The sequence below is a fragment of the Triticum urartu genome, chromosome 4A (assembly GCF_056163025.1).
Source record: "Triticum urartu cultivar PI428250 chromosome 4A, HENAU_Tu73, whole genome shotgun sequence".
NCBI lineage: Eukaryota > Viridiplantae > Streptophyta > Magnoliopsida > Poales > Poaceae > Triticum > Triticum urartu.
In genome coordinates, this window is record NC_141876.1 from 522998073 (window position 1) to 523009176 (window position 11104).

Below are 11104 nucleotides of genomic sequence, written 5' to 3' on the forward strand. Positions count from 1 at the left end.
CTCTTGCTTCTTCTTCCTCTCGCCGCTGCTGCTCCGAACCACGCCGCGCCCGCAGCGATGAGCTCTTCCTCCGCCGCCGCGCATCCTGCTGTGCGCTCCGGAGTGTGGGACGGCTCCGAGGTTGATGATGACGACGTCGAGATCCTCCGCAAGACATGGCGGCTGCCCGGCAGGGGCTTAGTGCAGGTCCGCCTCGCGCCAGGCAGGGAAATATCGCCAACGCCGGAGGAGGGCGAGCAGGTCATATTCCGCTCGCACCTTATGCGCGGCCTGGGGCTGCCGGCGAGCGGCTTCTTCCGCTCCTTCTTGGAGTTCCACGGGCTCCAGCCGCACCACCTTACTCCGAGCACGGTGGTGCTGCTGGCTGCCTTCGCCACCCTGTGCGAAGGCTTCCTCGGAGTTCTCCCCACCATCGAGCTCTAGGGTCAGTTCTTCCAGTCCAAACTCGGCACACACGTCGCTGGCGTGCCGGCCCAGTGCGGTGCTTTTATCGCGATGCGGAGATCAGTGGCCGACAATCCGTTTCCCACCGTCGCACTGATTAAGTCGGTGAAGATGTGGCGGCGGTCCTATTTTTATGTGAAGAACGTCGCCCTAGAAGGCGACTGGGTCAACCTGCCGACTTACGAAGCCGGCGTGCCGGCTGGAAGGCTCCCAAGCTGGTCACACCGAGCGAAGACGTTGTCTCCTGCTGGCGCTGGCGCCGTCGCACGACTCCGAGTGCTGATGCAGTCGGAGGGCTTAACCGGGGCCGACTTGCTGGCCGCCTTCGTGGCGCGCCGAGTCCTCCCACTCCAAGGCCGACCTCACCTGATCTGCCAGATGAGCGGTCATCGGGACCCGAGTCGGATGTGCTCCTAGGACATGCCTCACGCGGAGGTGGCGGACACGGTGAACTACATCGTGAACTGCCGTCTCTCAGTGGATTGGCGGTTCGGCAAGGAGCCATACTCACGCGCCAACCCTTCGCATATTGTAAGTCGTCTTCCCTCTTCTTCTGTTTCTTTTGTTGCGGAGTCCGACTTGTCCAGTCTGACTGTTTTTTTGTTTTGAATCAGAAGTCTCTCGTCCCTCCTTTGGCCGGCACCATGGGGCCGGCTCATCAGTTTGTCCCCGATCGGGCAGAGAGCGACGTCGACGATCCTGACTTGGGGGCGGCGGCTATGGAGGCCGACGCCGAGGGAGGAGGAGGAGAAGCAGGTGGCTCCAGGCCTACGGCCACTTTCGCCGACTGGCCTGATGACGATGCTGAGGGGGAAGTCACCCCGCGTCACCAGCCAAAGGTTGGCCGGCCAAGCGTGAGTTGCTCCACCGTCTTGGACGCTCAAGGCGGCGCGAAGAAGTGCCGGGCCGGGCCGAGTACACTTGGTGGTCGGACGAAGAAGTTTAAGGGAGTGGCCGCCGCAACCAAGCAGGAAGAGGAGGCCGCGAAAGCCAACCGCTTCCGCAAGGAAGTGAAGAAGCCGCCGCTGGTCTCTGCGTAAGCGCCTCCATCCCTTATCTTTATTTTCTCTTTGCTGATCTTGTCTGAGTCTTTCATATGCTTCCCTTGCTTCAGGGCTCACCTCACTCTTGAGAGGGTTGCCGCCGCCTCCGTTATGGGGTCGGCGGAGATGTCTGCCACTACTCAGCGGATTGACCCCGCCGCCGACCTCCGGGAGGCGACAGAGCGGAATGCGCAGGAGAAGCGCAAGGAGGAATAGGCCGCCCGCCTGGAGAAAGCGGAGGCCGAGAAGCCGGAGGCCTCCGCCCTAAAAAAGCTGGAGGAGGCTGAGGCCACCGTCGCGGCAAGGCGGCAGGCTAAGGAAGTCGTGCATCGGTAGTCGGCGGTGTTCGTCACCCCTCTGAACTCTGGGCCGCCGCCCCCGGAGTTCACGGAGTAGTCAGGAGAAGCCGACGGCGAGTTCCCGATCGTGGAGGGGGCGGCGGCGACGCCTCCATGCCGGACGCGGTCATGCCGCGACCGCCGCCCCCGCCGCCGTCTAGAAGCGCGCAAGGCAAACAGCCGGTGGACCCGCCCTTGCCACCGACTGAAGACGAGGCCGTGGCAAGGCTACTCCTTCAAGTCGTCTCGCCAACACGTTGCCGTCTTGAGAAGGCGACTTCGGCGCCACGCCCCTTCGAGACCGGCACCACCAGCTCGACGATCCCAGATGCCGAAGCGACGAGCGCCGCACCCGTTGGGTGGGTGCGAGGAGGCGGCACGGGCCTGCTGAACCAGGCTCTTCTGGATGTCCAGACAAAGCTACGAGCTGAGAGCGACACTATCCAAAACTGCACCAAGGCGCACCTAGCGTCGCGGGCAGCCATCCAGGTATGCTTTCTCCTTTGTCTTTGTTTTCTTGTTCATGTCCGTGGGAGCGCGCCAGCGCACCCACTGGGTGTAGTCCTCGAGTTCTGGGCCGGCTGCTGAGTAGGCGGCCCGAAACTCCAATTGTTGAGTTCCGGGTACTAACTTTTGTCTGAAATACTTGTCGAAGGACTATCACAACCTCCGTGTCACCGCCTTCAACCGCAACATTGAAGAGCTGGGCAAGCGGACCGCCAACTTGTCGGAGAACCGGAGTGAGTCCTTTTTCTTCATTGCGGGGGCGCACTGGCGCACTCGCGGGCTGTAGTCCCCAAGATTCGGGCCGACTGCTGAGCAGTCGGGCCAGATCTCCCCGGCGACCTTCTCTCTTGATGACTTAACGCCCTCCTTCTTCTTTCTCTTTAGAGGCCAACGCCAATCTTCAACAGCAGCTGAGCGAAGCCCACACCGCGTTGCGCGCCAAGGGGGAGGAGTGCAGCAAGCTCGCCGCAGAGCGTGATCTGCTAGCCGCACAATTGGCAGAGCAGAAGGAGCTGCTTAAGAAGACGCATAAGGAGGCGGAAGAGGAGGAGGCTGCCCTCCTGGCCGAGTTCGCGAGCGAGTGCTCCTCCTGGACTGACAAGGAGGCAATGCTGGCCTCCGGCTTCCACGAGATCGAGGACCTCGTCGACGGTGAGCTTCTTTGCTTTTCATTTCGGGCCGCCGACTATAGGTCAAGCCGACTCCTAGTTTTTTGACTTGTTCTTCATTCTTTCCTTCTTGGCAGACTTCTTCCCCGGCCACTCGCAGGCCGCCATTCAAGCTATCGAGGCTGATCGTGAGGAGCGGAGGGCGGATGGCGCGGAGATTGCCGCCGATGCCCCCCGGACCCTTGACGAGCATATTCTGAGCATTGGGCTCGTCTGCGGCTGGCCCACCGGGTGCTGCGCCGGCTTCACGTGTCGGCGCCCAAACGATCACTACCCTATGGCCGGACATGCAGGCTCCGTGCACCCCCAGTCGGACTGCCGACTGGCTGGAGGTCGCGGCTGGCCGTCTTGAGCCCTGGAAGGGTTCCTTGGCCCAGGCTGGAGCGCACCGAGCCTTGGAATTCTTCAAGGCATGGTATCCGGGGCTGGACCTAGACCGGCTGGCCACACTCCGGTTAGAGGCCCAGCCGGAGCTGGCAGCCGCGGAAGACGCCCTTGTCAAGCGTACGGCAGCGATCGCCGAGTACACCGACACCAGCATCTTTGTCCCCGAGCAGGCTGAAGACGGCGGGGAGGTACCGCCGCAGTGGTTTGGGATGAACCCAGATTACGGCAAGTACTCGGCGGAGGTGATCGGCTCCAGCGTCGAGGAGGAAGACGAGGCTGAGGATGGAAGCGAGACAGAGGCACCGGAAGATGGAGCGGACGGCCAGCCTCAGCTCGACCGTGCCTCCAGCAACGAGCCGTGCCCGCCCGAGCCGACTGCCGCCGGAGGTGATGAAGCCGAGACCGCCCAGCCGGCCGCCCCAACATCCAACAGCGCCATCTCCTCTGATCCTCCGAACCCGTCTGCCGCCTCCTAGGCTGCCACCTTATCTTTGTTTTACCTGTTTTAATAGTCTTTGAAGAACTTGTTAATTCGCACAATTCCACCCGCGGGGTGTATTTTGAACTTCTGCTCGAAGGTTCGGCCAAGGGCCTTTGTTATGTAAATATTCATCCGACTTCTATATTTTCTTGCTTATTGCTCTTTTGGCTTTTTCCTTTGCCGCCTTCCCTCAGTTGTCGTCTTTGTCAGTCGGACAGCTGCTCTGCGGACTGCTGCTAGATCAAATTCTTGGTCACTTTGGGAAGGAAGGTACTTAGCCGTTTTAGAGTTGTTTAGCAAGTCAGATAGAAGGCGACAAGCCGACTGTTCAAGAGTCGGTTTGCGAAAAAAAGGCTGGAAGCCGGCTTTAAGCTATGCTTATGCTTTGAGTCCTTAGTCATTTTTCATGTGGACGCCCATTCTTCCTTATTCCTGCCCACCAGACAGTCGCTCTGCGAGCTGCGGCTTCTGACAGGAGACGGCTTAGGCGCCACACACTACTTGTCCGGCTGCAGGAAGCATTTCATAGCGCAGGGCGGCAAGTCACCGGGCCGACTAGTCGAACCCGGTGCCAAGCGGCATAACAAAGAGTAATATACTCGAAGGCATAATTCTTATCATATAGATAAAAGAGGGCAGTCCCCGAGCTCTTCTCGGGGGGGCCGAAGTCTTGGTACTTTTAATACAAAAGATAGCGTGGTACATACTGCGTTTAACTGTAAAATTTTCGGAGGAGATTTGCATTCCATGGCCGCTCTGTCTCTTTGCCAGAGTCGTCCCTCTTGCATGCTCGGGGCTTTTGAGCGTCGATCGGGTAGTAGGAGTCGTTGCCCAACACTTTGCTGATGATGAAGGGGCCTTCCCAAGGAGCCGACAGCTTGTGCTGGCCGGCTATTCGCTGGATCAGTCAGAGCACAAGGTCGCCCTCTTGGAAAGATCTCGGCCTGACCTTCCTGTTGTAGTATCTGCGCAGGCTCTGCTGGTAGATGCTGGACCGGCTGAGTGCCAACAGCCGGCCCTCTTCCAGCAGATCGACGCCGTCTTGACGTGCTTCTTCTGCTTCTTCCTCGGTGTACATGGTGACTCACGGGGAATCGAACTCTATGTCCGTTGGGATGACAGCTTCAGCACCGTAGACGGGGAAGAAAGGCGTGAAGCCGGTTGACTTGTTTGGAGTCGTGCGCAGACTCCAGAGGACGGCTGGCAACTCATCGAGCCAGCAGCCAGCCGAGCACTCCAGAGGCTCGATCAGTCGGGGCTTGATGCCGGACAGGATGAGGCCGTTTGCTCGCTCCACCTGGCCGTTTGACTATGGATGAGCGACGGACGCTAGGTCCAGTCGGATGCCCTGTGTCGCGCAGAAACGGGCCAAGGCGCCTTTGGCAAAATTCGTGCCGTTGTTGGTGATGATGTTGTGTGGTACGCCGTACTGAATTGTGATGTCGGAGATGAAAGTCACGGTAGTCGGACCATTCAGTTTCTTGATTGGCTTCGCTTCTATCCACTTGGTGAACTTGTCCACCGCGACAAGTAAGTGAGTTAGGCCACCTCGTGCCGTCTTGAATGGTCCCAACATGTCTAGGCCCCAAACTGCGAAGGGCCAGGAAATGGGGATGGTTTTGAGTGCAGAAGCCGGCTGATGTGCTTGGAGCGGAACTTCTGGCACCCTTTGCATTTTTGGACCAATTCCTTGGCCTCTTCTAAGCCCGTTGGCCAAAAGAAACCGTGTCGGAAGGCTTTGGCGACGAGTGATCTTGAAGCCGCATGGTGGCCGCACTCACCTTGATGGATGTCTTTGAGAATTGCTTGGCCTTGCTCTGGCTCTATGCAGCGCTGATAGACACCAGTGACACTGTGCCTGACCAGCTCTCTGTTGACTATGGTGTAGGCTGCCGCTCGGCGTTGTACTTGCCGAGCTAAGATCTCATCAGTCGGCATCTCTTTGCTCACCAAGTATTTGAGGATGGGCTGGGCCCATGAGGGTGCTGCTATTTCTTTGACTGCCAGAACTGCGACTTGGACGAGGGCGGCTGGGCTGGGAGGCGGCGGGCTGGAGTCAGCAACCGCTTGCTGGATTAATGAAGTCCCCGGGCCGACTGGTGCAGCCCTCAGGCCGAGTTCTAGAGTCTTCGGGCTGGCCGCCGCGGTCCCCAGGCTGGGTTCTGCAGTCCCTGGGCCGGCTTCGACTGTGTCGGCTTTGGAGCCATCTGCCAAAATCCTCGTACTGTTTGCTGGGGCTCTGGAATCGGATTCGACTTCTTCAGGGGGAGCCGGCACAAAGATGGAGTCTGATTCTGGTGAAGGCTTGACAGTCGGCTTGAGGAGGCGCTGAAGGGCGACGCCGGATGGTATTGCTTGGCGGGTATAGCCGATTCGTGCCAGGGCGTCTGCTTGGTCGTTGTCGTTTCTTGGCACATGGAGGAACTCGCACCCCTCGAAATATCCACTAAGTTGCTGCACGAGGAAACGGTAACTCGCCATGTTTGCATCTTTGGCGTCCCAGTTGCCAGACGACTTAACATAGTCGGCCAGTGCTTGTGACTTGATGGCGGTGCGGGGCTGGAAGTAGATGGTGTAGGGAGCTAGATCTATGGCCCATTTGGCCACTCGGCTAGAAGCATCTCGGCTTCCGATGATCTCGGCAAGTGGGGCCGTGCAGACCACAGTGATTGGATGCTCTTGAAAGTAAGGCTTCAACTTCTTGGCGGCAAAGTGCACGCCATAGCACATCTTCTGGTAGTGGGGGTAGTTTGCTTGGAGGTCGACAGCACTTCGCTCGGGTAATATACTGGTCTCTGGACAGGTAGTGCCTTGCCTTCCTCCTTGTGTTCCACTACAATGACTGTGCTGACTACCCGGCTGGTGGCGGCGATGTACAGGAGCATGGGCTCCTTAGGAGTCGGAGCCACCAGAACGGGTGGAGTAGTCAACATCTTCTTCAACTGGAGAAAGGCTTCGTCCGCCTTGTGGTTCCACTCGAAAAAAGTGGTCTTCTTCATGAGCTGGTATAAGGGGAGAGCTTTCTCGCCCAGCCGACTGATGAATCGGCTGATGGACGCCAAGCAGCCAGGGAACTTTTGCACGTCCAGCAGTCGGCTGGGTACCTCCATCCTCTCAATGGCCTTGATCTTTACAGGGTTGCTCTCTATGCCACGTTCAGAGACCAGGAAGTCAAGGAGTTGGCCGGCTGGTACTCCGAAGATGCACTTCTCAGGGTTGAGCTTGATCTGGAATCGGTGCAGGTTCTCAAAGGTCTCCTTGACGTCTTCCAGTAGTGTTCCATGCTTCTCCGTCTTCACCACCACATCATCCACGTAGACGTGGGCGTTTCTGCTGAGTTGCTTGAGGAGGCACTTCTGCATGCAACACTGAAAGGTGGCGCCGGCATTCCTCAAGCCAAACGTTATGGTTAGGTAGCAGAAGGCTCCAAACGGTGTGATGAAGGCGGTCTTCAGTCTGTCAGCCGGGTTCAGCTTGATATGGTGATATCCTGAATATGCATCCAAGAAGCTCAACAGCTCGCATCCGGCTGTGGAGTCTATCACCTGATCAATTCTTGGCAAAGCAAACGGGTCCTTGGGGCAAGCCTTGTTGAGGCTTGTGTAGTCAATACACATTCGCCACTGCTTGTTCTTCTTCAGTACCAGGACCGGGTTGGCTAGCCACTCTGGAAAGAATACTTCCATAATGAAGCCGGGTGCTAGGAATCGGGCTATCTCTTCTTCGACAACTCTTCTCTTTTCTTCTGATAGGCGGTGCAAGGGCTGCCTAACTGGCTTCGCATCAGATCGGACATGTAACTTGTGCTCGGCGAATTCCGTCGGTACACCTGGCATGTCTTTGGGGGACCATGCGAAGATGTCCTGATTCTCACGGAGGAAATCGACGAGCTCTCCTTCCTATTTGCTGTCGAGGTTTGCGCCTATGACAGCGTACCTCTCTGGGTGCTCCGGATCCAAGGGTATCTTCTTTGTCTCTTTGGCCGGCTTGAATGAGCCCTCAGCCTCTGACTCCTTGGGGTTGGGCAACACCTGTAGCTGCTTGCCGGCCATCGCCACAACCCGGTCAAGAAGCCGCTTCTCGGCTGTGATCACCAGGGACTCTGCCAACCGACTACTTTCAGCCGCATAGGCAGACGACTTCCGGTAGTCGCCGGCTACGGTCGGAATCCCCTTGGAACTAGGCATCTTCATCTTGAGGTAGGCGTAGTGGGGGACCGCCATGAACTTGGCCAGGGCGGGTCAGCCAAGTAATGCATGATATGGGCTCTCGAGATCCACCACCTCAAACCAAACTGACTCTCGGCGGAAGTGATCTTTGTCTCCAAAGAGGACGTCAATCAGGATCTTGCCGATTGGTGAGCAGGAAAGGCCAGGAACAATGTCGTGGAACACAGTCCGGCTGTTCTGAAGCTGTCTTTGCTTGATTCCTAACTTCTCCATGGTGTCCTTGTACAGGATGTTGATGCTGCTGCCTCCGTTTAACAGAAGTCGCGAGAAACGAGCAGCTTGCCTATCTGTGGCAAAGGTGGCATCCAAGACCAAGGCATAGGAGCCCGGACTCGGCATCACCTCTGGGTGATCAGCTCTGCTCCAGCTGATAGGCTTCTCGGACCAGTGCATGAATTCTGGTGTCTCTGATGCTACTGCATTCACCTCTTGCTGCTGCAACCGCCTGCTGCGTCGATCATCAGCCACGCTGGTAAATACCACGTAGGCTCCGTGCTCTTCGGGGTACTCGTCTTGTACTGCGCCGACTGGCCTGACGGCCGGCTGCTGGGGCAGAGGCGGAGGCTGCTGCCCAGCAGGCGGGGGAGGCAGGAGGCCGTCTCCTTTGGCGATCCTGGTGAGCCAGTGGCACTTCCGGGTGGTGTGATTTGACGGCTTCGCGCCGCTGTGGAACTTGCAAGGACCATCCAGAGTCTGGTCGTATGAGAAAGCCGGCAACCAGTTGGGCTTGCCGCCTTTCTGTCGCTTGGGTGGAGGCTGCCCTTCCAGCCGCTGGTCTTCGACTGTCGCCGCCTGCCGGCTGTTGGAAGCCAGTTGTGGGGCCTTGCTCTTGTGGTCGCTCTGCTGTTGTCGCCGACTGGCGTCTCCAGCCGGAGTTCTAGCAGCCTGAGGGGCCACTTTGCCAGTCGCACTAACTTGAATCTCCGCCTTCATGGAGGAGTCGGCCGTGGCATACTTGTCTGCTATGATCAGCAGCTCGTCGAGGGTTTCTGGCTCGTCGCAGAGGAGCTTGTGCTTGAGGAGGGTGCCTTCTCTGCACCCGGCGGGAAGTACTCGACAGCCTGCACCTCGTGCAAGCCCTCACAAGAGTTCCGGAGCTCGGCCCAGCGCATGAGGTAGTCGCGAGTCGACTCATTGGGGCCTTGCACGCATAAGGAAAGCTGGCGAGGTTTGGGAGGATGCTTGTACGTGCTTTTGAATTTGCGGACGAATGCATCGGTGAAGTCGACCCAGCTGTTGATGCTGCGGGGCTTCAAGCTGTTCAGCCATGTCCGGGTCGTGCCCTGGAGCATGAGCAGAACGTATTTTACGGCAATGCTCTTGTTGTCGTTCGCTATGTTGACGGCCGTGGAGTAGTCAACCAGCCAGTCCTCCGGCTTCACAGAGCCGGTGTACTTGGGCGTGTCTCTTGGGAGCGTGAACCCTTTGAGAAAGGGCTCGTCTCGAATGTGGGGCCCGAAACAAGGCGGACCTAACTCGTCTTCTTCTTCCAGCGCCAGGGATCACTGAAGTCGGTCGATCCGGTGGCGGGCGTCATTTTCTCCGACTCCTTCTCTGTGGCCAAGGCGGTCGCCGAGAGTCGGATGGTCAACAGGCGGCGGGGAGACTCACCTTTCCTTGCGAGGAGGAGGAGGCAGACAATCATCCCGTCGTTCTACTGCTCTTGGGCGGCCGTCTTGGTCGCGCTCTATGGTAATGCGAGTCTAATTGTGGCTGATAGCCGGATCCTTGTCTTTCCTTCCTCGAGCACTGCCAGTCGGCCTCCGAGACATCGCGCCTTGGTCTCGGCGTGGAGGCGGGTCGTCGTTTTGTTGTTGCGGCACCTCTGTGCGGCAGCCGGCCTTGTTTTGCGCGGCAGCCACGTCGAGGAGCCGCTGGACTCGCTCCGTCATCAGGCGGCGCTCTTCGCCCTCGAAGTTGTCCAGCTCGTCCGCCGCCGCCTGGGCGGCTCGAATGTTCTCCGTAGGCATGGTGTACACAGGGCGATTTGCCCCGAATAGGTTGGCGATGGCCATGCCGCGCTGCTGGACCGCGCCTAGGTGGTAGGGCCCAGTTCGGGCTGGCAAGCCACCTACAACGCGTTCCATCTCACGCTGGTAGGCTTCTGACAAGCGTCTCATGCTAGCCAGCTTCTTCGCGCCTTCGACGAGCTGAAGGCGGCGCGCCTTCGACGTCTCCGCGTCAGCGTCTTCCGGAATGGGCGCGGTCAGGTCTTGCAGTGCCGCGCCTAGTGGGTCATGCGCTCCTCCACCGGGATGCTCGTCATGACTGATGACGAGCACCTCTATGACGGTGGTTCCGTCGCTCTCCGCACGAGGGAGCGGCTCGTCGTAGACCACCACATTGGTGGGGAACGCGTCGAGTGACGCAGTGTCTAAGTCGACCAGCATCGGGTCGGTGGAGCCTACAGACTCAAAGTCCACGGCAGGCTCGCCGGCGACGTGGAGTTGGTCAAGGAGGCCCGTGAGGAGGCTCTTGGGGCTGCCCGTGCCTACGTCGGATGCAGGCTTGTCGGAGAGGCAAAACTCGCCGACAAGATCGGCGAGGCAGCTGGCTGCGCAGGCGATCTCAGCACCGTGTAGTGCGTCGGCGCAAACTCCGTCTGGCGTGCCGGGCTAGCTGCGCTCGCCAGGGAGAAAAGGGTTCCCGTCCAGAGCAGGTCTCCGGACGACGGTGCACCATGCCCCACAGTGGGCGCCAAATGTCAGGGATTGGGTGCGACATATGCCAAAGGATGGCTTATCATGGTGGGGCGAGTAGAGCGTCGCCGGTGCCTGGAAACGGGATAAGGCGAAGGCATGCACACCGGCGAATCTTACCCAGCTTCGGGGCTCTCCATGGAGATAATACCCCTACTGCTGCTCTGTGGGGTCTCCGCATGATCACTATGGCATAGTGTGTACACGGTTGCTCCTTGAGCTGTTTCCTGGAGGTAGGAGAAGGCAAGGCTAGCTCTCTCCTTCCTATATGATCTGGTCTAGTGCTAATGGATTCCAACCCTTTGCAT